At 36.8% G+C, this 24,137-nt stretch overlaps 1 long non-coding RNA gene across 1 annotated transcript; it reads left to right on the top strand.

Moving 5' to 3' along the window:
- Window positions 1-393: 393 nt before the first annotated feature.
- Window positions 394-22,758, top strand: LOC107210591. Its single transcript, XR_004499357.1, has 3 exons — window positions 394-491; window positions 1,612-1,690; window positions 22,325-22,758. It is a non-coding gene; the product is annotated as an uncharacterized LOC107210591 (long non-coding RNA).
- The last annotated feature ends 1,379 nt before the right edge of the window (window positions 22,759-24,137 follow it).

Below are 24,137 nucleotides of genomic sequence, written 5' to 3'. Positions count from 1 at the left end.
GCCATTTGAGTAGAAACTCAAGCAAAAAAATGTTTGTGAGGATTTTTGTTGGTTTTATTTGTTTTAAAACGGATTCTGCCTTGTGCTTGCTGGCAAAGTGAAATACTCTGAGACAGGGATGGAGGAGAAGAGATGTAAGCTGGTATGGTTCAGTATCAGCTCTGCTGACACCCTAGTTCTGAGAGGAAATTGAACTTCTAGTTTGTCATTCCAGTTCCTTAAATCTGTCTTTGCCTTAAATCTGTCTTTGCCATATTGTCCTGTTGAAGGACAATACAGAAAATTCAAAAGCTTCTGCTTCCTGAACTACTTTAATGTAAATTTAAAAACTATTAGCAAAGATTTAATACATCAGTCTAATGATTTTAATTTGAATGCTTTCTCTTTCAGTAAAGTCATGCAGAAAATACTGATTTAGAGGAAAAGAATGTGTAAGAACATCTCCTCTTTTGGCTTGATCCAGATTCTGTTGTGTTGCATTAAAAGAGGAGGTGAGTTATGAAGGGTGTTTTTACACACCATTCTATATTTGTATCTTTTCACTGTGTATCTTCCTTTTCCTCCTTGTTTTCACTCAGACAAGTCTTTGTGTGTGCTCTACATGATGCACAACCTGTTCTTCTCAAAGACCAGGAGGTGTTCCAAGAACAAGGAGGAAGCTGCCCTGGCTGCCTTCTCAGTCAGGCTGTGTTCACAGACTAGCACACTGATGTGTTTTGCAGTTATGAGTCTGATTTACAAACTGAATTACAAAAATACCTTTGATAAACTAAAGACTTGTGATCTAATCAGGTAGATGGATGGTTGCTTTTTATTTTCTATAATGCTCTGTTGATCTAGACTATTTGCACGAGTTAGGCATGACTTTTTATATGAAAATCACTTCCTTGCTGGTGTTGCTGAAAGATGACTTGCAATGTAGAATTGAGATTGGTTTGCCTCACTGACTGAGGCTGGTCTCTGCACTGGTGTTCAGAATTTCCAGTCTGACTCTGTGAGTTGTAACTAATGACATACTAACTATATTTCCACTGGAGAAAATGTGTAATAATTATATTGTAATGTTTCTATTTTTAGAATATGATAGGGTGCCTTAGTACCTTGTGTTTAGACCTGCTATTGCATTTTTTTTTGTGATTGATTTGCTTTTTTCCCCTAGAATTCTAGCAATTTGCCAAATTAAGGAAAGCATTTGAGGAAGGGCAATATGTCTTGCAAGGTACAATGAGAAACCTGCTTCCTTAGCAGAATGCTCGAAAAGGATAAATGTGAGGGATTAATCTGCGAGAAAAAGTCACAAAAGTATGTAAAATGCTGTGGTTTATCTTAAAAAAAATCCTGCTTGGTATAAGGTTTGTCAAATTGGTGTGTATTTACCACTAGTTAGAGTTGAAAAGTTGTTTGTTTGTTTGTATCTAGAATGTGTTAGTCTGTGTAAATTTTGAGGGAGAGAGACTCGTCTTCAGTTTTGAGAGGAGTCAGATTTTTAAAGGTCTGAATGCCTCTAAGAAGTGTACCAGTAGCAGGCATACCATCCAGCTTTCTTCCCACATTAAAGCATTGTAGAATGAGAGTATTTTTGTTTTAGTGCTTCTTGTTTCATACTTGTAGGTGTTGGCAGTGACAGATGCACTGAAGTACTACATGCAAGAGCCAGAAGAAATGACACAGCACAACTTGGGCGTTAGAGGTAGGATTGAAGTGAAATATAAATGGCTTTTATGCCTCTGAGAATGTACTTTTTAACTGCTTAAAGGAATTTTCTCTTTTGATCATTTCAGCAAAGATGTATGGTCTGTGTAAAGCCACTAGTCAGAGTTAACTTGAGGAAATCTAGTATGAACCTGCTTGGTTTTAATTAGAATAATTTCATAAGGAATTACCACTGCTGTCTGCATGCAGAACCAAAAGGGGGAGTGGTGTTTCAGAGTTTATCCTGAGGAAGGAACTAGTTCACATCATGATACTGTGACTCAGCTTACTGCTACATTGCCATGAGAATGAATAAGAAAATTTTTCTGTGTTAGTTGAGATGCAGTGAAAACGTAACAAATGTGAACAGTAAGAGGGTGTTACCTTCTAAATATGTGTTATGAGTTTAGGATTAATTTTTTTGTAGGTTTTGAAAGCTTGTGACAAAAACAGCATTTTCAAGATTGAGAGAAAAAACTAAATGTTTCATGTGTAGAAAATTTACATTTTTCTGTTTGGAAAACCATCTTGATGGCAAACTGCAGAGTTAAAATATTCAAATGTCCTGTCAGCTTGATCATCTTTTAGGTAATCCCTGCTACATTTCTTCAAAGGCTGGCAGCACAGCTTTGAGAGCTCTTCATTTTTCTCTAGATGACTGCTTAAGTGATTTTGGAACCAAATTCTCTGGTCTCTGTTTCTAGGAGTGGCTATCTGCTCTCTTGGAGTCCAAAGAATAAAGCTGGGCTTGTGTGCCTCAGGTTTATTATCAGACCTGTCCTTAAGTTAAAAAAATCTTCCTCTCTTCATACTTGTGAAACTGTTAAAGCTGTGCAAGTGCTGTCTGAGTGCTTGGACAGAAAAATCAGACAGATGGTTTCTGTTATCAAATTATTTACCTTTGTGGAAATGGAATATTTCATTTTAGAAATACACATGGTTTTCACTTGGCAGATGAAGAAAAGCATTTTTATTATGGATATTATTCCAGTATCAAAGGGTTTAGATCAGTAGCTCACCTCGAATTTGCAATATGAACTTTTATCAGTATCAGTTTTGTCTTCTCACGTGCTGAAGTCTCTGGGAATTTCACTGTGTTTTCAATTGTTTACATCAATTGTTTAAGACTTGAAAAGAAAAACTTGCAGAAAAGCTGAAACACTAGGCAGTATTGCCTACATTGAAGCAAAGATTAAATTCAGCCTTGATGTTGGAGTGTAACTTGAAATTGAAGTTAGTTTATGTCGGGAAAAAATCTCTTTTGGTCTCTCAGGTACCTCATTGAGGAGAAGACAAGACAAAATACTCAGTGGAAAAAAAAGAGGTTGTGTGGGAGAAAGAGGATTATATCATCTCATCTTCTCAGGCTAGAACTTGCAATGAAGTGCAAAAGGCAGTCATGTCTTTTATGGGCTTTTGTAGAAATACACAGAAATGCAGTTACTGCCATTAATATTCAAAGTACTGAAGTTTCGTTTGGTGCAAGAATTTGCCTGCAGGCCTGCACTAAGGGTTTATTATTTGACACAAAATTGTGATGCTGAAGTTTCAGAAAAGTGGAAAAAAATGTCAGGAAATAAAAAAATGCTTTTCCCTCCTGGGATATTTAAGATTAATTATTAAATAACTCAGTAAAAAATTCACATTTGCTTCAAGGTACTCTAATTGGATTTACTTTAATGTACTATCCTATCTTACTGGAAGAAATATTGAAGATTTTTTGACAGTTTGAGTTTAACTGTAATAAAAATAATAATCCTCTCAGTGGTATACAGTTTTACAATATACACATGTAGTAGTAACCAAAATGAAAAACCAACTAATTTCAAGTTGTAAGAGCTCCAAAATGGTAGTTTGCTATTTACTTTTTTACTCCCAGTTTCTTTGGCCACTGTTGTTCATGGGAGATATTTCTATAACCTCATTCTGATTGAAGCTTGGACTTAGTTTAACTTCAAGACTAAAGTTTGCTTAGAGCCAGTTCTTCTGGTATTCTTGCCATATTTTGTGTGCTATCATGGTCTTAAAAAGTTTTTATTACTGGGTTGGTATGTTTGTGGGTTTTTTGGGTTTTTTTATCACCACTTTGAAGAATTATATTTCTGTCACTTCTTAAGAGTTTTTGAGAGTGCAATAAGAAATGAGTAGTAATATTTTAGACTTAATTGATACCTAGAAGACATAGAAGAGTCTTTCTATTATTTTAGTTCTTGCTAAGAGGTGAGCCATCTGGTAAATAGCAGCCTACAGCTCCATAGGGATGATTCTTACAACATAGTGATGATTTTTAAAGATGCTTCATTAATACTAATGATATTTTTATTCACTGCTTTACAGAAAGGTGAGTAAATAATTTACATTTTATTAACATCAAGAGAACTGGTGAGTGTTAAGTACAGGCTATATTTCTTTTGTTCAGAAAATGCTCAGGTATAACTTGGAAAGGTTTTTGGTTTTCTCTCTCTTGTCTCATGTTGATGAAGAATATTTGAGAAGGAAACTGCAACATTTCAGCACACTGCAAGTTTCTAAGAGCTGGGATCTTATTCAACACACACTTTTTACTGACTTGAAAGTACTATAAAATAATGATAAGCTATTTTGTGCCATTATTTGTGTTGCCATCAGCTGTATTTCTTGAGGTTTCAGTGAAAAGGCATTTAAAACCTTGTAGTGCTCTTGTACATGTCCTATATAAAGTGCAAAGTGATGGAGATAATTCTCAAAACTTTGTACTTTAATGCTGATCACAGAAAAGAAAGCTGCCTTTTGTCATGTTTTTCTTCAGGTTACTGATTTTTAGTAAGAGTCTTACCTTAAAGGATTTTCACCTTTAAAGCTCAACATGTTAGTCTTCATGCTTCTCTTATTTGCCATAATTAATTCTTAGACTAAAATCGAACCTTTTTTATTTTGCAAGTCAGCCCTTTTATTAATACTTAGGATGAGTCTCTGTTGCACAAATAAAGTTATTTTACCTCAGGCAATCCCTGCTGTGTGTCTGCAAAAAACATTGTTGCTTTGAAGTCCTGAAAACTGTGTATCCAGCTTTTTTGTCCTTATCCCTCTTTTCAAGTATTTTGCATAGTTCTTTCTCCTAGTTGAAGCTAATTAATTATGCAAGTTAAACACTACAAAGTGAGAAGGAGAACATGCTTGAAATGAGGAAGGGCTGAAGTTTGTATTTTGCCAATGAAATAAAAATTAATCAGCATAATGGATTGTTTAGATTTTCAGCTTTGTGTCCGTCCATGTGGCCTCCCACTGCCCCTGATCAGTCAAACCTGAGGTGCTTCCACTGATGATGATGGAGACTTTGGCCATTTTCTCTGGAGAGATGTCATCTGTCCCAAGAGCTCAGTGAAATAACCTGCTCTTGGCAGTCGTTTCAGACAGTAATCAGTGGTGAATGTATTCAGGAAGAGAACTTGTGCTTTCAGAAGAGGTTGATAATGAATAAATTCAGGGAATTCATGGTATGAAGGGAAAACATGCTGGGTTCAGGGGGTTCTTTGTATCAGTGAAATTATTATTTCAAATCACTCTTCTTTTATTCTGTTAGCTCTCCCAATAGTTAAATACATTAAGAATCTGAAATAGGACTTGGCACATGGAGTCTTAAAAGATAAAAGGGAAAGAGAAATACATTATTTGTTTTTTTTTTTCAGAAGTAAGGGACTTTACTCCTGGCTTTCTCTTTTCTAGGACACTCTCACTCAATAGCTGCTTGGGCTCTTATCTGCTCCAGTGCATTTTCTTTTTATTCATTGCCCAGCTGAATTGAGGCATAAGCACAGAAGCTGATCTCTGAAATTCTGCAAGTTCAAAGGCTTGCAATGCCAGAGTGGGGGGTTGCAACTTTTCTGACTGCCTTTATAGACATCTGGCATAAGCTTTGAATTCTATTTTTATTTAACTTCCTGCTTTTTTCTGTTTCAGAAATTACATGATTAGCCTCACTAGAAATATCCAAGATACCTTAGTTGCAAAAGGAGATCTAAGTGCAAATTTGTATAATTTGTTATCAAAATCTGAGCCTGTGTCATAAGTACTATTAGAGAATCGAAAATTAAGAAGATAATTTAAGACTATTTGATTCCAAGTAGGGAGCTAGGAACTCTAAAAAATAAAATATGAACTTACATGAAATTATTATATTAAATGGAAAAGTGGCTTGGAAGCACTGAAACACAAATTACAATGTTCCTGCTGATGATTTCATATGAGCCTGTCCTTTAAAGAAAGATAACAAGTCATGTTGCTCCATCATGCAATGTATGTGTTACATCAAAGGAGAATTTGGGAAAAAAACCCAAGGAGCTGGAGATGACCAGCTAACAACCTTGGTTTTATCTAAAGGGAACATAGAATTACTGACACATTTTTGTCACAATAATTACTAATTCAGGTATTTAATATCTCTCCCTTCAAATGCTTTCCTACCAGATCTGTAATTTAGTCTTTCTGTCAGGAGAATTCACTGAAGTCCTGTTTAAGGTGTGTAGGAATTCTGGGTGCCATTGGAAACATGTGATGTTTTCAACCAAAAACATTTCTGACAGCAAATGTAGTTGTTGTTTGATGTTTCTTAAATCATTTAGGTTTTGTTGAAATTTCCTTTAAAAGAAATAAAAACAAAGGAGATCTGTGAAGTTCAGATACTTATTTTTTAAAAAAGGAGTTCTTTGTTTATTTCAGAAATCTCAGTTTTATTTTGTGGTGAATAAACAGCAAGTTCAAACAATATTTAGGATTGAAACAAAATGCTTTAATTAGCTTAGCTTTTCCATATGCACAAGACTAGTTATTCAGAATGTCAGCACAGTTCAAATAACCCCCTCAAATAGTAAAATTGTTCTCCCACAGCTATTTCCTAGGAATATTTGCATACAAAAATCACTCTAAAAATAATTACTTGTTTCTGCAGCTTATAATCAGGTAAAAAGGCCTCCATTTTCCATTGCAAAGATAATGCCTGAATTAGTATCTGCAAATTGGTAGGAATGTAATGCATGAGTTTTAATATTGAGGGTGTCATTTGACCTGATCCTTCTGTTTTTATCTTTCTACTTCTGCTTTGTCCTGTTCTGTATTTTTACCTGATACACATTAAAAACTTATTACTGTTAGGAATTTAACACAAAGATCCATCTCTCTGATAATGTTTTTCCAGGCTTTGACAGTCAATTCTTCAAAACTCTGAATGCCTCCATTATTATATTTTTTGCATTTGTCCCCACTCACTCACAGGTAAATGCTGAAGTCCTTCTGGGTTCATGACATTTTTGCATCCTTTTGATTTAGCCAAACACAGAGGATGGTAAATAGGACAAGAGATAAATGGGGTTGGAAATAAGAAGTTGTAGCAGAGAAAGGACCTTCATCAGTGCAGGGGAAGCACTTGGCTCACTGCTTTTTTTGGTTTTTAGCTGTTCTTCTCTCCTGGCACTGCCCTTGGAACACTCTTAGGCCACTGCTTAGGTGTCCAGCTCTTTCCTTCTGTATTCCTTGGCAGCTGTTCCTGTTCCAGATCTTTCCAGCAATATCTGAGTGTTTCTTTGCCACTGGGATTTCTGGGTTTTGGTTATAAAGAGAAAATCTGTGTTAGGTTTTTTTAAAGGTTTAAAATCTGAATGATCTTGTAACTGATTTGCATTACAGCCTAATCTACTACTGCTTGTTGAGTAAAAGTACTCTGAGAGAAATAATTTTATTTTCACTTTGATATATCTAAAAGTAACTCCTAATAAGAGGAAACAAGCAAGAGAAACTGTCTTTAACTGGCTCACCATATAAAGTCATGTAAATTATCTTGAGAGAAGATGATGATGATTATAAAACATCTAAGCTTACTTTGAGCTTTGACTTAAATTTTGAATAGTTGATTGTTGCTCTGTTCAGCAAATAATTTCTTGAGGGTTTCGTGTTCTGTTCCACAAGTCAAAGGCAACAACTTTTAGTATATTTGGACATGTAAATTCATGTTTTCTTTAAAAGAAATTTTATGTTCAGCTACTTTGCCATGAGTGCCTGCTCTTCAGATGGGGTTTTGAAGTGGCACATTTCGTGACCTGAGACTTATTAAACCAAGATTCTCTGCTGTCACCTTGAAAATTAAGCCTCCTGAAAATGTTTCATAGTTTTAGTTACTCTCCCATGAAAGTCCTATTAACATAAGTTGTTTATCAGATTCCTTCTAAGAAATATTTTTTGATGGACATTTCGCATGACCAGTGTGCTTGGGAAGGTGGTAACTTAATTATCCAATCCCTGGTCATTGTCAAGAATCTATAAATACCAGAATCAAGAAATAAAGTCACGTTTTTTTGTTCTAATGCTGAAGGTAGTAGTGTGAATTATTTTGTGTCCTTTAGCTGCACTCTGCAGTTCTGGGGATGATCACTTAATTTGTAAAATGCATGTCCCACTGAATCAGTGATTTTGCTGTGACCTTACGGTGATTTGAGTGGATGTGGAACATACTGCCCTAGAAAGTGAGCTGTGTCAGGGCAAGATTTACAGGACACTGATTTATGGAAGTTGTTTGAGAGGTACTGAGGGATCCAGAAACCAGTGTAATTCTGTCAAATCAATCTACACATGATTCTCTAATTCTAACTCTATATGAGCCATATTTGGCTGGAATTTAGTCTGCCTGTCTAGAAGTAGTACACACATTTTGGGAAAAGGAACTGCAAACAACATCTGAAAACTGTTGGCACAATATGCCTGAGTCTTTATGCAGGAAAATGTATTTAATAGCATGCAACTGGAGAGGAGAATATGCAATAAGTGATTTCATACCATTGGGTGTGCAGGAAACTTGACTAGCAAATGCAGGGTAGGGATGTCTAAAATCAGTGTCAGCCTTCAATATTGTGACTTCATCAATCATAGTGCAATCTTACATATTTACTAATTTTGAGCTTAAAACTAACAATTACGAATTCTCACTCGATTGTGGTGAATTTTAAGTTGTTCATTATATTTGTTATTTAATCCAGATTTCTGTGTCTGGTAAAAATGTGTTCAAATTATGAGGCTATAATTTTAGATAAGGTATTGTCCCTGTGGCATAGCTGGGTCCTGAACCAGAAATGTCTTTCTCTTTAACCACAAAGCTGCTGTTCTAGCTTGTGCTTACCTGGGGGGGAAAAAAATTCCACATCCTGTGTTTTATGGGTTGCTTTCAGTAGAAGCTATTTTTCTAGTTTTAAATATATTTTTGCTCCCAGTAGGATTTTTTAATATTCTTTTTGAAGCTTGAATACATTTTCTTCTCTTCTAAATTTTTCCTTATCCATTTGACAGCTCTAGCTTTTTGTGCATTTTTTTTTTCTACAGTTGAAATAATTGTGAAGCACTTTTAAAATCTTTTATAACATTTTGGTTTTGTGTGCCATATCAGTGGGCTCTGAATCCAGAACCTGTTACCTCACCACCTCAGAAACAGAAGTGTCCTTTAGGCCCTAGATTACAAAATCTAAGAGCTGGAGGCTTTTTTTTTTTACTTTCAGATAGAACTTTGCTGTTTACTGAGACTGTGAAGATGCTTTCATTTTTTCCTCCTCCTTCACACTTGATCAATGGCAAGCATGGAGAGCTCCCATTATCTTTCTTGCCCATTTGAGCTCTCTATGCTTTCAAGCTAGAAAATGTTTCAAGACATTCTAAGTTAAATTTGGCCTGATAAAGATCTCGGAGAAGTTGAGCACAAGGCACTGGAGATGCATGAGAAATCACCCCTGTCTGGGAGCAGCTGACAACTCAATCTAGTTCATGTGGCCTCTGAGAGGATAAAACCTCAATCCTGCAGTGACGCAGAGCAATAATGTGTAGAGTTTTCTTGGCTGCACCCTTAGGGAGCCCCTCAGCCTGGGATGTGGCTGCTCTTTCCTGTCTCCACAGGGCTGCTTGGCTGAAGGAAACACCAGCTAATGTAGCCATTACTACTTTTATACACTTGGTGCAAGCCTACCCTTACACATATAATGTATGTTTGGCATGCCGTAATAAAACATTGAATATAACAAACAGTAGCAATGAAAATTACATGCTCTTATAAACATTTTTATTTTAAACAACATTTTGTGCTGTGATGCGGCAGAGGCATCTACAACATAATCAGCTCTGTAACAGGAGAAAGTAATTTCTTAGAATGATCCTAGAGCCCTTTGTTAATGTCAAGGATAATTTGGGCTGACTGATTTGATTGCTGCTCATTTCCAGCAAGAGGTCTCGATAAATGAAACTGCTTGCCTGGATAATTTAGGCTTATATGATTGCCAGAAAGCTAATGATGCAAACACAGCTGAAATAAAATTCTGCTTTATACTGGAGGTTTTGTAAAAAAAAAAAAAGGGGGAGGAAAAAATCCACTAAAACACCTGCTATATGGATGTCAAAACAGGGAAAAGCCACTTGCCAGTCTCAGGATGGAAAGTGGCTTGCATGTATTATGAGACATGTTTCATACAACTGGCCTTTATAGATCACTAGGACAGTGTTTTATGTTGCTGCAGACAAGTGATCTGTTCCCTTCTGCTTTCTGCCCTTGTCAAAACAGGCTGTTAAAGTTTAATGGTTTTAAGGTAGGAAATTTTCTTTAAAGAAGAGCAGGAAAGTGAAGCTCTGGAGATATTTACAATGAACTTAGTATTCTGCAGTGATTTTTGCAGATTGAAGTTAAAGCTTCTTCATTTAAGAAATTTATGTATGAATTGCTGTACATTGGCTCAGACCATTCGTTTTTGGCATGAGCCCTTTGGAGAAAGAGTGGTTCTGGTGCACATATTGATTCCTTATGTCACATAGAGTTCTGTCTGGGAGTAAGACAGCTGAGTCTGTTCATTGGCTGCACTACTTAATGAGGAAATATTACAGGCCTCAAGGGGTAGGGGAAATGAAACCTAAAAGTGTTATTATATTTGGCTCTTAAAATGTTTCAGAGGCCAATTCATCATTTAGTTCTAGGTCAGGCTGTTCCTTATTACTTGTCCCTTTTTTGATTTCTTGTTGGTTTTGTGCTTTTTTTGTGACTCCATCAGGATGTACCAACCATAAGTAAATGGTTGCAAAGTTTGCAAATTACTAAAGTTCAAAGCAGAATCTTTGTAAAAAATTTGTAACAAATTGTCTTTGCACAGATTGTTTTAAAGCTGTCTGTGATGAGTTTTCTTCACTTCAGGTGCTTTGTTTGAAGACTTCCAATTTTTGGGAGAAATTGTACCTCATTATGAGCAGAAATCTGACATCATTAGGAGTTAAGCAAGTCAGAGGTGTTGTAATCAAATCAAAGGTGTATCAGTGACTAAATAGCTCAATGAGTAGTGTAGTTCTATCTCTAATTAAGTGGATTTACAATGATGAACTTTGGAGCTGATCAGGCAATATTATATGTTCTCACTTGTCTATTTTAATCTTTCTGTAATGCTTCCATTTATTGTCAAGTACTTCTGTCTTACGGATTGTAAAAGTCTAGATTTTTTTTTTTGTTTTTGTAGCACTGCTAAAGTAAATTGGGCTTTATGAAAGCTTAATTCAGTTCTTCATGAAAGTTAACAGAGTAAAATGTGTATTTGTCGTATATTCACATTCATGGACTAGATATTACTTAGGTTAAAATAAGTTCTTGCGTACATAATGAATATCAGATTAAAAATAACTGCAAAAATAAAACTTTTTTATAACTTATTATGGTATATGTGAGGGATGGAGTCACAATTTTCTTGCAGACAAGGAATATTATAAGTTCTCTTATGTTCTTATGAATTTTTTTAGTTGTTACTATCTTGGACTTTTAAATGGTAAAGTTTGAAATGAAATATACACATGTAACTTCAGATGGGGGAGCAGTATCCTTCAGTACTAAGTTTGATTTATAAATAAGTTTCTAGCCTCAGGCATCTCTTTAGTCCTGAACCTGTTGCTCAACTCACCACCATCAGATTTCTAGTCTAATTTTCTCTACAAATTAGTCTGGATTTTCTCTACAAATTTAATAACTATCTCTTCAGCTAGGTCTGGCCAGAGTAATCCTCCCAAATTTTGCTCCCTAGATGCAGGCTCTAATGTTCAGCTTGGCTGTTGGGTGCCTTTACTTTGTTCCAGAGAGGCAAGGTCATCTCAAAAGCCTGGAATACCCATAGGCAGTAGGGATACCTGTGAGGGATGTGACACTATCTTTGAATGAGCAATTTGGATGACAGCCCTAGTGTAATAGCAAAATTCACCCAGCTCTTTACACCACTTTTTCCCTAGAGATTCCAGGTTAAAATAGGATACAGGAACATTACAATCAGTACTTGAGAATGAATGAAATTGATGGGTTTGTATTCTCAGAAGCACGACTATTTTTTAATTGCATCAACTGATTTAATAGAAATTACGGTGTTTCCTTAGAAACCTCACCTTGTTTGACATATACAATTAATCAGCAGACAGCTTTGGGATGAAATGCAGCAGCCTAATGAGACCAAATCCTGATTGTGCTGATTAGTAATGAGAATTTGTAAAAAAGTGGGCTATCTGATCATCAGGATTGAATCAGTGTCTGTTTGGGTGTGTGTACACATGGGAGGGAGGGGGGAAATAAGACAAGGAAACCCAACTTCTTCCAAATACCTTCATGACCAGGGAGTACAGCTGCCCAGCCATGCTTTGTAAACTGAATCATTTTGAATGGAAAATGTTTCCCAGATTTTCAGTGAGGTTAGTGAATACAGCATGCCTGCAATGAGATTTAAACTTTATTGAAGTTGTTCCCCCAATCTCAAGTCTTCCACTTGTTGGCAAAACTGGGAATCTCCCAATTTCAGACTCTTTGCAAAACAGGCTGCTGGGCACTGGATGATATCTGATGGCCTTGGAGGCCTGAGATTGATACCATGATTTCCTGCCTCTAAGACAATCTGGCTGATGGGTCTGACATTAAGCCTTTTTCTTTTGGCAGGGTGACAGATACACATTTTAAGGAAGTCTGTGGAATCTGAAAAAAAATGTAGATTACTGCTTTGAGGTCAGCAAAACATGCACATTTATATATGTACACATGCACACATACATGTATGTCTGTATATATGTGTATATATATAGTTGTTTTTTTTTCTATGAGACTTGGCTGAAACAGAAAGGTTTATATCAGTTTTCTAGTGCCAGGAGCAGAATTCACTTAACTATTCACAGTGTTTTAGGACAGGTGGTAAAATTGAATAACTGTAAGGAAAATTCAGGTAAGGGAACATAATTACCCAGACTGGATCTTGGCCAGTACATTAGAGCTAACAGTTACATTTCTGTGGAAAATACTGTGGGATTTTTAAAGGCAATTTGGTTTTATCTTGTATTACAAATATTGCCTGTTTTTATGGCTATATGATTTGAAGCTTGTATTTGAGCCTAAGGAATATTTTTCAGTAGATTCAAGACTGGGGAATAGCATATAAAACCCATGGTACCAGTGTAATCAAATTTTATAAATAAAACTGTTAAATTTTATTTGATCCTCAACTGCTATAGGGTGATTTGCAATTCTTAGGAAGTGTGCTTTGTGGCTTGTTCAGTGTGGCTCTAACCCTCCAGTGCTGGCAGGTACCTTTTTGTTCCTGGAGGAAGGTGTGTGAGTAATGACTAATTCATGAACATATTAGAGGATCTCATCATAGGTGTGGCTATTGAGTAACAGAGTGTGTAGAAGACAATCAATCACCTGCTTAGAAAAAAGGGAACGAGGCTGTCTAAATACTAAATGATACAAAATGAAGTGCAGCCAGGTTTCCTTATAGGGATTTATTACCAGGAGAAGGAAATGAAAGACAGAAGAATAACAATGATACCTAATTGTGGGCAAGAGCTGTATAATTTTCAAGGCTGTCCTCTGCTACAGTCTGATCTCAATCTGTCTTCTGTTTGTCTCAGTTTAAATTAGTACCAATATTTGGGTTAGTAGCTTTTTAAGAGCTGAATTGAGCCTTTTGTTGGTTTCAGGATTGGTTAAACTAAGCAGAGGCAGTAATGATTCATTTGAAAATCTAAATAAGGAAGGCTGCTTTGAGAAAAGTTGTATGTTGGGTGTTACTAAAGTTCTGTCCATAATTTTAGCAACTTTCTCTGGAATCAAATCAAATATGGTGATAGCCTGAAAAAGTGTGAAAAGACAAACATCAGAACAGTGTCAGAAAGTGTGTTGGTTTTGCATGGCCTGCTTTTTGGTAGCAGGGGGCCACGGAGCTGCTGTGAGGAGCTGCTGGAAGCTTCCACCATGTCCAGCAGAGCCAATCTCTGATGGCTCTGAAGATGGACATGCTGCTGGCCAAAGCTGGGACAATGGGAGAGGTTGGTAATGCCTCTGTGATAACTTATTTGAGAAGAAAATCAAAACAAGGGGCAATGTAGTTTGAATTCCAGCTAGAGAAGAGAAGAAGGGAGGTGAGAGCATGTGAGGAAAACAACATGGAGACACCAAGGTCAGTGGAGAAGGAGGGGAAGGAGGTGCTCCAGGGGCCAGAGCCCACATTCCTCTGCAGGCTGTGGTGAAGCCCATGGTGAAACCCCCACGGCCTGTCCCTGCCCTGCTGGTGGGAAGGAGGGAGGGGTTGGGGGAAAGAAAAGTTGTTTTGAAGGGCTTATTTTACTTCTCATTATCCTCCTCTGACTCTGCCAGTAACAAATTCACTTTGTACTTCTAAGCTGAGCCTGTTTTGCCCTTGGAGTGTTTTCTCCTGGTCCTTATCTCAACTCATGAACCCTTTGTTGAGTTTTCCTCTGCTCTCCCCAGATATGGCAGGGGAGGGTGAGTGAGTGAGTGACTTTGGTGGGTGCCTTGCATTGGGCCAGTGTCAAACCATGACAGCTGGAAACATGAAACAAATAATTTGGCATTCAGGCCCTGTGTAGGGCGCAGAATTCTCATGACTGAATGTGTACTAATTTCTTTAGCAAGTTTGCTAAACTACTCATGCATCTAACTCTTCCTCAAACTTGAATTTTACAGCAATTTTTATTGCTATAATCTGCTCTCCAAATAAAACCATTTAGCTTTGGTAATTCCCTAACACTGGAATGTTTAATAATACATGTAATGTTTAAAAAGTTTTGGAGCACTTAGTATTTGCTTAGTCTCAGTTTGGAGGGTAGTATGGTAATGAACAAATGATGCTTGAAAGGTCACAAACTAAACAAATAATGCAAGCATTTGTAATTTATTCCCTAATTAAACATTTTGCTGAACATTTTTTCTGAATGTAGTGTTTGCTGTATGGTGTGATGGATTATTTGTCTTCTTCCACCTAATAATATGAAAATACTCCATTCATTTCTGCATGTTGACAGGATTTAACCTCTTACAATAATCCTGTCAACAAACAGACTAGTGAACATTTTATAACTAAGTTTCTGAGTTCTTCTGTGAAAGTATTATTTAAACTTGTTTTTACAGCTAGGTACAATGCCCTTGAGATGAGCTGGTGTCACCTCTTAAACAAAGCCCTGAAGCTCTTATGCACATGTTATGCATTATGTTGTGCCTGGTGTATTCTAGGTCTGTGAGGCAGGAGAACATCCAATTACATTTATTCTCTGAAGATGATTGTGGCAAATCTAAGGTCAAGGAGAGTCCACAGGGAAGAGTGGTAATTTACATGCAAGATATTTTTTGTTCAAATCGGTTTGATTTTTCCTATTAAACATTCAGAAGTTTGTATTTTGAGGAGGAAGGAACATTTCATGGCCTTATACATCAGAAGTTCACAATTTATTCATGGCTAAAATATATTCCAAATGTCAAATGTTAACTCCAAATCAACTTTAGCAACTTTGAAATACTGATTTTTGACTTTTGCTATTTGAAGTATCCAAGCAGAATACATTCACTTTTCAGGATTTTTATTATAAATGAATCATCTGTGTTGCTTTGACAGTATAAATCAGAGAAATAGAGGAATTTTTCACACAGAGCAACTTGGTGAAAACCAGTTCTTTTCCTAGGTTTGTGGTTGGTTGTCATGTTACAATTTTGAAGAAAAACTGATTTTTGTTTTGCCACTGTTTAATGACAGTTTAACTTTGTTCTATATATTGATTGATACACTTAAACATATCAACCATGTATTAGTGGAGTATTGCAGGTATGCACTGATTATTTCCATGTATTTTCACTATTCAGTATAACTAAATTGAAACTGATGCCAGATCTCCATTGCAGAGTTTTCAGTCTGGTTTGACCTTTGATTGTGAGTTGTGTTGCCAGAGAAAAGGTGCACAGATTGCTTTTGGTGGCAGAGGAAGTAGCACTGAAACATTAATCAAAGGTTTCTCACGAAGAGGGAGCACACAGGAAGGGGAAAGCAATGACAAGTGGTAACTTTTTCTAAGGCTCTATTTCTGCTTCAGGAAGCTGATTAAAAGGAGGAGCCTAAAACTGTTCTGGCATTAGGGAGTTTAACACTGAGCTTTTTAATTGAAAATGGAACTCACTAAGAGGCAAACAGCTCTGGTTGAGTTCTCTTGACTGTATTTTTTCCAGGAGGCTTTGTGGCCACATGCCTACATAGATTATTGATGTATTTCAGCTCTTAGGCATCTTCTTCTCCTTTAATATTCAAATGGGTTAGTTAAGCTGAGGTTTGACAAGTATCAACGTCTTGATTCCCCCCTGCTCCCCCCCAAGGTTACAAGTGTTGACAATACCCAAAAATCAGCTGGAAACCGGAGCATCCAGGAGTTCAGGGAATATTATCCTTGTGGGATATCAGCACTGTGTAGTTTTGTGTCCCAGATCTGGCTCTTATTTCTCTGTAAAGTTAGTTATAAATGCTAAATACAATAACATAATTTTTATAAGTGGAGGTCAAACATTTTGTTCTGTAACACTTCCTACAAAGGACTGCCAACTGTACTGTGGTACAGGACAATTTGCTGTAAAGCAGAGAAAAGGAAGTTTTGAAAATAGCTTTCCAGCCTGCTTCAAAGCACTCTGACATAGTAAGTTGTTCTGATAGAGATGAGTCCCTGTAGACTTCTTCCTCTGTCATCTCCCAGTGCAGTTAAAGGGAGAGCTGGAAATTACAGGATTCCTTCTCTGAAAGAAAAAAAAATCAAATGGGAAAAGTTAAAAGGAGAAAAAAACCTAAGACAAACTTCCTCAGATTTCATAATGGGTAGTTTTAAGATTTTGGACTTCAAAAGTTAATCAATGATAGGAAGCAAAATGCAGAGTAACCACATCAGCAGGTTTCTTCAGATAAGAAGTGGAATAGAGAGAGATCAATTCCTGCCTCTTAATTATTGAGGAATAACTGCCCAACTTTGAAAAAGGCCTCATTATATCCAAATCCAGAAGCTTCTAATTAGGCTTCTGCTTCAGCAGAGTGAGCAACAGGCACATGTATGTTGGAGGTGGAACACATAAAAACATTCTTCTGATCACTGAATTTTACAGCAGAGTTAATGAAAATTATATTAATTAGAAATTGCAGCACTGATATGCTGAACCCCTCTGCATTTTACTTATAAACACATTTCTTTCCTGCTATTGATTTTGAGTGATGTTCTTAACAGAAAGAATGACAGAATGTGTGCTAAGGTTATGGGCTGCAATTTAATAAAAATACATTAGATTCCAGAATTCACTTTGATCTTTCAGTGCTTCACTCTTAACCACAATGTTATTGAATCTTAAACTGCAGTAAGGTTGCTAAAAAATGTATTAGTTGACTTATGTTATAAATAGTAATACTTAGCAATAAGCATTAGTTACCATAACTTTGTGTAATAGAGATAGTCTCAAAATTTCAGTTCTGTAATTAAAGTGACTTTTCTTTCTATGAAATGCTCATTGAAATTTTTAATTGAAAAAGCACAGTTTCATTATGCAGAGTTGCCATTTATAAAAGAATGGGCTATCAAAGATGAAAGCTTGTATGAAAAACTACAAAGCACTCTGGAGAGTCCATGAGTACAGGCACTTTAAAGATCAATTACATTCAAACTAAACTGAAATCAAACAAGCACCTTACCACTTTGACACATCATTGACTATTTGTTTAACTGAAAGGAGAAATATTTAATTTCCTTCCTATGGACCAAATAATAATTGATAAACTAACAGTACTCTGGGTCTCTTTCTATTCTGCCTTGATACCCTACTAAGCAGGTTCTTGTTATTTCCTGCAATTTAGAAGTGATAAAAGGAGTCTCTGGTTAAGCTTTAGTTGCTTGTGTAGTACCTGAAATTCTGGTAAGGGACAAAATGGCTTCTCATAGACCTTGAACAAGTTAAAAAGAAAATTTTTTCACTTTTATCACTCTGAGAAGGATGCAATATGCTGTAGCATAGAGGAATCTGGATGTAACAGCCCATTTTTCAGATTTTTCATTTTTCTCAAGTCTAATACAGTATTTACAATGCTTTGGCTGTAGGGCTTCACCAGGAGTGCCAGAAGAGCCAGTAACTGGTCCTTCAGAATGAGTCAAGCTTTGTGTGAGGTGAATGAGGATACTGCAATTTAATTTTGATTATCTTCAAATCCTTCTGTCTACTTCTCTGTCTGGAAAGCCTCAGCACATTGCTGATTTTAATATAGTTGCATTAAATTATGGTATTTTAATCAGCAGCAATGATGCCATGATGATTTTTTGCCTTTTCTTTTTATATACACTTTTATGTATTCTCAGTATTCCTAGCATACATACTTGTAATTCTTTAAGCATGATATTTTAGCACAGTCCTGGTATTCTGCTAGGCAAGAAAACCAAACATTCTAAAGGCCTCACAGCTGGAGGCCAGAAAGCCTTACACTATCTTGAATAAACCAAAATTCTCTCTAGAACATGTTTTGTAAACCAGGATTAAGCCCCATCTGGGGGTAATACTTGAGAACAGTGAGATGTCACACCATGCATTAAAACTTCTCATTGGGGAATCTGTCAGATATGCTATTTTGCAAGGGCTATACAATTGCATACATGGAATACCAGGTATAAGGATCCTTTTTAAATACCAAGGTAAAAATGGTTTTATCCCTTAACTGTGTCTGGCTCAAAATTCTCAGACCAGGGAAAAAGGTATCAGCTCCTTTTACTCCAGTTTTGCAACTATTTTTCTTTTTTTGTTTAAAAAAATTATACATGAGAGAGTAGAACTTAAGGCATTATTGTACAGCTGCCTTTAAAATGAGTCCTTCAATGATTTCTGATTTAGATTTTTTTCAATTTCTTATTGCAATTCTTGAATGAAAACATTCTAGGACTATTTTGATGCTAAGCAGGGACTGAAAGAAAAGTGGGCACTGTTTATTCTAGTTTCATAGCTTCAACTGGCTGGTTATTTTTTGCCTTTTTCCCTCCTGCTGTTTTGGTAAGGCTATGATAATTTGTGAAAATACTGCTTACAAATTTATTTACAGATATCTAGGAACTGTGTGTATGTATATTGAGGCAGCCACAGGACTCTGTCTTTGATGTCTGTACATAGATCAGTGATAGATTGAGGTGGTTACAGTTCCTCAGTCCTGTTGGTGCATTTCTCTGTGATACTCATGTAAATCTTGTCATACATTTCTTATCCACAGTGTGAGTTATTTGCACTCTGAACTGCAGAAAATAAAGGAAATCAAATAAGATTTTTCTGTGTATGAATCAGGGTTGCCTGACTCTGTAACCAGAGAAATCTGATCTCTGTTTCCTTAACAGCAACTGTTGACTCCCTCAAACTCTTCTGAAGAAGCTACAAAAAAACTATCTTTGCTTTTATTTTCTTGCACTTAGATCTAACTTGTATTCCAAAATTAGTAGATGTCTCTAGATATCCCCTTACCTTAAAAATCAGATGTTCAAAAATGTATTGAAGGCACCATTTAAAAGTGAAGTCACAAGAAGACAGCTGTTGATTTATGGCTCATGGACTGTGGTCTATGGAGTCTGGTTGCACTCTTACTTTTGATGGGCTTTCTGCTTTTCACTAATTCATAGCAGTGGGAAACCTTTTGCTGTTTTGTATACAATGGTTTGGGTTCTGTTAAACCAGCTGTGGAATTAGTTCTGAGACCTTGCTACTGAGCTTGTTCCCCGCTGCCGTTCTTCACGTGGAAGTGGATTTATGCTCTGTGCACTGCAGAGGTCATTTGCTGCAGGATGATTTTCCTGCAGTACCTTTTGTTACTACAGTGTGGTGTTTCACAGTGAGGAGTGTGGTAGACCCTCTGTCCTGGGGTAAACACTGCATTTCCAGCTGAGGGTGGGGTGTTGGGGGGAAGAAGAAGAAGAAGAAGAGGGTCCCAGCCTATGCCTCTGCATTTGCAACTGTATTTGTACTGCTGTACTTCACTGCATGGCTGAAATTGTAATTATGCACCATCTTGTTCAGAAGAGTTGCTAACAGATTACACCAGCTTTGAAGAAAACTGCTTTGAACAAATACTGCTTGTCAGTAGCATTTATCTTTTATTTGAAGGTATCTCATATCAGTGTGGACAAAAAACCCAAGCAGTTTTCCTGAAGACTTCTATTTTCTAAGCTGTGTGTGCCAAATTTTGCTGCAGACTGCTGTGAGGTTTCTGTTACTTTTTAAGAGCTCCCTGAAGGATGCCACAGTTGGAATCAAATCTGGAAACCCAAGGGATGCCATTAGCTTGTCTTCCTTATTTAGCTTTCCAAATGTTTGAATGGGAATTGTAGCACAGATATACATCAAGCAAGTACATTCTTCCAGGACCTAATTTATGCATAAATACTGTAAAGGTTCTGCATGAAGCACATAATCCAAGTGCTTTCAAGAAGTATCCAGAAATGTAGGTTTTGAAATATTTACTAAAGAATCCAACTTATTTTTGCTGAAGTATGGAATATACTACAAAATGAAATTTCTTTATTCAATTAATTTTATATAACGAATAGTTTTATTGTCTTCAGGATATAAAATTTAAAGCACCTCTTGTCTGTAAGAGAAATTTAAAAAATTGTGTTCTGTGTCAGCAGGTAATTGCTATCATGGTGAAGCCATAAGATCAACATTTCCAAGAAAATATGGAAATATTATGTATTATTATAAAAGCTTTTCTTTGGCTTTCCCAGCCATTATCTGTCACACAGATTTACATGAGGTTTTCTGCTTTGCCAGAAAAGATGAGTGCTGGCTGCCTGCCTTATTTTCCTTGGCTGCATTACCCAGCTGCTGTGGCACTTGGGCTGAGTGGTTGACGGTGAAGCTGAGAAGTCTTTCAGATTAGTAATTCAAATTGTCATTTTGTAATGCTGTGTATTTATATCAACATACATTTTGTGTTGTAGCATTAAATCACATTCAGGAGAGAAAAGTGCTGGGCTATATAATGGGAAATACTACTTTTAATAGAAGTCCTCTGTTAAGAAGTGCTGTGAAGATGAAATCAACATTGAACAAAAGCAGTGTGAAGTTGTTGAGTGATGTTAAACATCCTCCTGAGCCCTGATCAGTCTTTTTCTGACCTTGGAACAGCATCTGCTTTGTGGTAGCCCTGGCACTTGTGTGACATCAAACTGACCAAAGGAAAATGGGTTCATGGCTTATACACTCACCAAGAAAATTATGTGCTGTGAGATCTGGGGTGGGAGTCTAAAAGCTTGTTTATTTCAGGAAAGAAAGAAGGTAGAAAAAGAAACTCCAGTTACACAAACATCTGTTTTGTTTCTTGTAGTCTAGGGGATGGTAGGTGCCAGCTGGAGAACACCTTGTGTTCAGAGTGCTGGTAGGATAACCTGCCTGGAGTCTGATATAACTAATGAATGCTTTTGTCTTACTGCTTTCCTTTGTGCCAATAGCTTCAGTCATTTCTTTTCCTTGCTAAGCCCCCACATCCTTTTTCTAATCACTGTGCTGAATAATTGTGCCATTTAGTACACTTTTCTTGTCTTACTTGCCTGCTTCCAGACCAATTATTTTGTAAACGTGTGCTCAGAAGTGCTTTTGCCATCTGTTGGAGGAATCACTTAAATTATTGAAGTTGTTTAAAGCTGCTTGTGTTGTCAGTCATTATTTTATCTCCCTTAAATTTGGTATCATCTACAAGCCTTGGAATTTTGTTCTTTATCTTGTTGCTACATAGGATTTGTTATTGACAGCGTCCCTAATAAATTAATGAGAAATTTCAGTAATTTATTTTTGAGGTGTTTCAACATGTATAAAGACTTAAATCACAAGATTTGGACTAAAAAAAAAATTTGTTTGGATTGTCATTACAATGGACATTAAATGAGTAGTCTTCAGTGATAAATGCGTTTTGAGTTTTCAGTCTGAGACAGAGCTAGATAAAAGTAAATTGTCTTTGTCCTGTTGGTAAGGTTATAGCACAATATATACACAACTAACAATTCTATTAATCTAAAAAAAAAGAGAAACAAATTCTAAATAGATGAAATCTTAACCCAGAAGCTAAAATGAAAGAATTGAATCATTTACTGGCTGTAAAATCTCATGGCTATGTCTTCTGTGGGTGGTGGAGCATTTGGGTTTGCCTGATGCAGTAGGCCTCACCTTGAAGGACCTGGTTTTGTTTTGTTCCTGAACTTTGTGGAAAATAGCCATCATAACATCTCTTTAAAATATAAAATCGCAGTACTGAAAACCATAATAATCAGATTTTTCTGGTTGCTTTTACAGATGCTAAAATAGATCTTGTGGGATTCAACCCCTTAGAGTGTGTGGAACAGACTGACCCCATAATGATCTAGAAGAGCTTATGGCATCCCTGGTGACACCTGTGTGCCAGAGTGACTCCAGAGATTGACCCCTGACTGCTGCTCAAAGTAATTGCAGACTAAACTTCCTAATCATACAGGGTATGAACATAGAAAAAAGGACTATGTTTCTGCTTCTCTCATCTGCGCTGAGGTTTTCCAGTGGAGAAGCTTCATTGTTTCCCAAGGCAGAGAACCCTGTCAGACCTGGGGGGAGGCTGAGCTGTGCAGCCACAGACACTGCAGCATGTGTGTGTGTGTCTGTGCTTGCTCATGAGCAGCCTGAACACTGCTCAGAGTGAGACCCTGCTCTCCCAGCCCGCTTCCCTCGCCCTCTGACATTGCCATTTCTGCTCCATTCAGGATTCAGTGATTCTGAGCTCCCCACTGGGAGTCAGGAGCTCTTTGTCCACTGCCAAGATTACTCTGATATGAAGCCTCTCTGGAGCTGCAGGAATCACCAGCATTGACTACAGGATAAGAGAGAGAGTCCGAGAAATATCTGACTAAAAAAACCCAACCCTGTTGTCTTCCTAATTAAACCCTGTAGTTACCTTATGCATAAAGCAGCTTTTGTTGTTTGAAGTGCTCTTCTACATGCACATTGTGTATTTATGATCTCGATAACAATTCTTTTAATAAGAGATGCAATGTAATCTTAATGTGGTATTAAAGCAATGCAAGGAATTGTGATGGGATGCATATTCAACTAAGCCCAGCAAAGCTTGCTTGCTCCTGTGAAAAAAATGATTTGCAAGCAGCCTTCCCATATGGCTAGATTTGATATGGGTCATGAATCTTCTCTCTCTTTCAGTGCAAAAACCTCCTAAGCTGCAGGAGAGCCTGTGGTAATTAAATAGAAAGTGACCAAAACTTAATGTGTATTTTTTCAGCAGTCCTCACCTGAACCTTGTAGTTGCTCAAGCGTGGTTGTGTAGACATGTATCTCATATAAGTAGAGAATACAGTTCTTTGGAAATGCATACATTTTCTAGTTTATCGTCTTTAAAACAAAAAGAAAATTCAAACATAGCACAAATCCATTTATTTTTCTGCAGTGCAGAAAAAAATAACAGTTTGTCTCAAGAGAAGAGACATTATAAAACATTTAAGTTGATAATAAAAGAATGTTTTTCTATTCCCATTTTATTCACAGGACAAACATCTGATGCCCACTGTGTGCCCACACTTGATGTGATAGTACAGGAAGATATTTTAAGACACTGCAGGATTAGGAGAATTACATAATGGTCTGTTTCAGCAGACCTAAATTCCTGTAACTAACATTTATAAGGGAAGAGGAGAGTTTCTAAGGTTTAACTTTGTTCAGCTTACTGTAGGAAACTTTCTTTGGTTGGGGGTCAGCTACTGCAATGTAAATTTTATGTACATAAGCCTCTTTTATTTAAGTACTGATGAAGCATGGGCTTATGATGAAGGGTATGGATAATTCCTGAAGAAGTCAATTGTGTAAATGTGAATACAAGAAAAAAATGAATGCCACTGGCTGATCAGCTGCATTTGACAATAGCTGTACCTTACTTGGGATTTGTGGTCTATGTAAAATAACTGAAGCTTTTCCTGTTTTTACTGTATCTTATCTTCTGTGTTCAGAGAAATGAATGTAAGCTTAGGCCCATCTTTAAGTGCCCAGACAAATTAGGACCCCATATTTTTTTAGCTCTTAGTACTTCAGTTACATGAGTACACAGTGGAGAGGGCTGGTTAGTGATAAT

This window comes from Parus major, chromosome 13 (assembly GCF_001522545.3).
Source record: "Parus major isolate Abel chromosome 13, Parus_major1.1, whole genome shotgun sequence".
Taxonomy (NCBI): Eukaryota; Metazoa; Chordata; class Aves; order Passeriformes; family Paridae; genus Parus; species Parus major.
The sequence above is the reverse complement of the archived record's forward strand: the minus strand, read 5'-3'. Positions and strand labels throughout refer to the sequence as shown.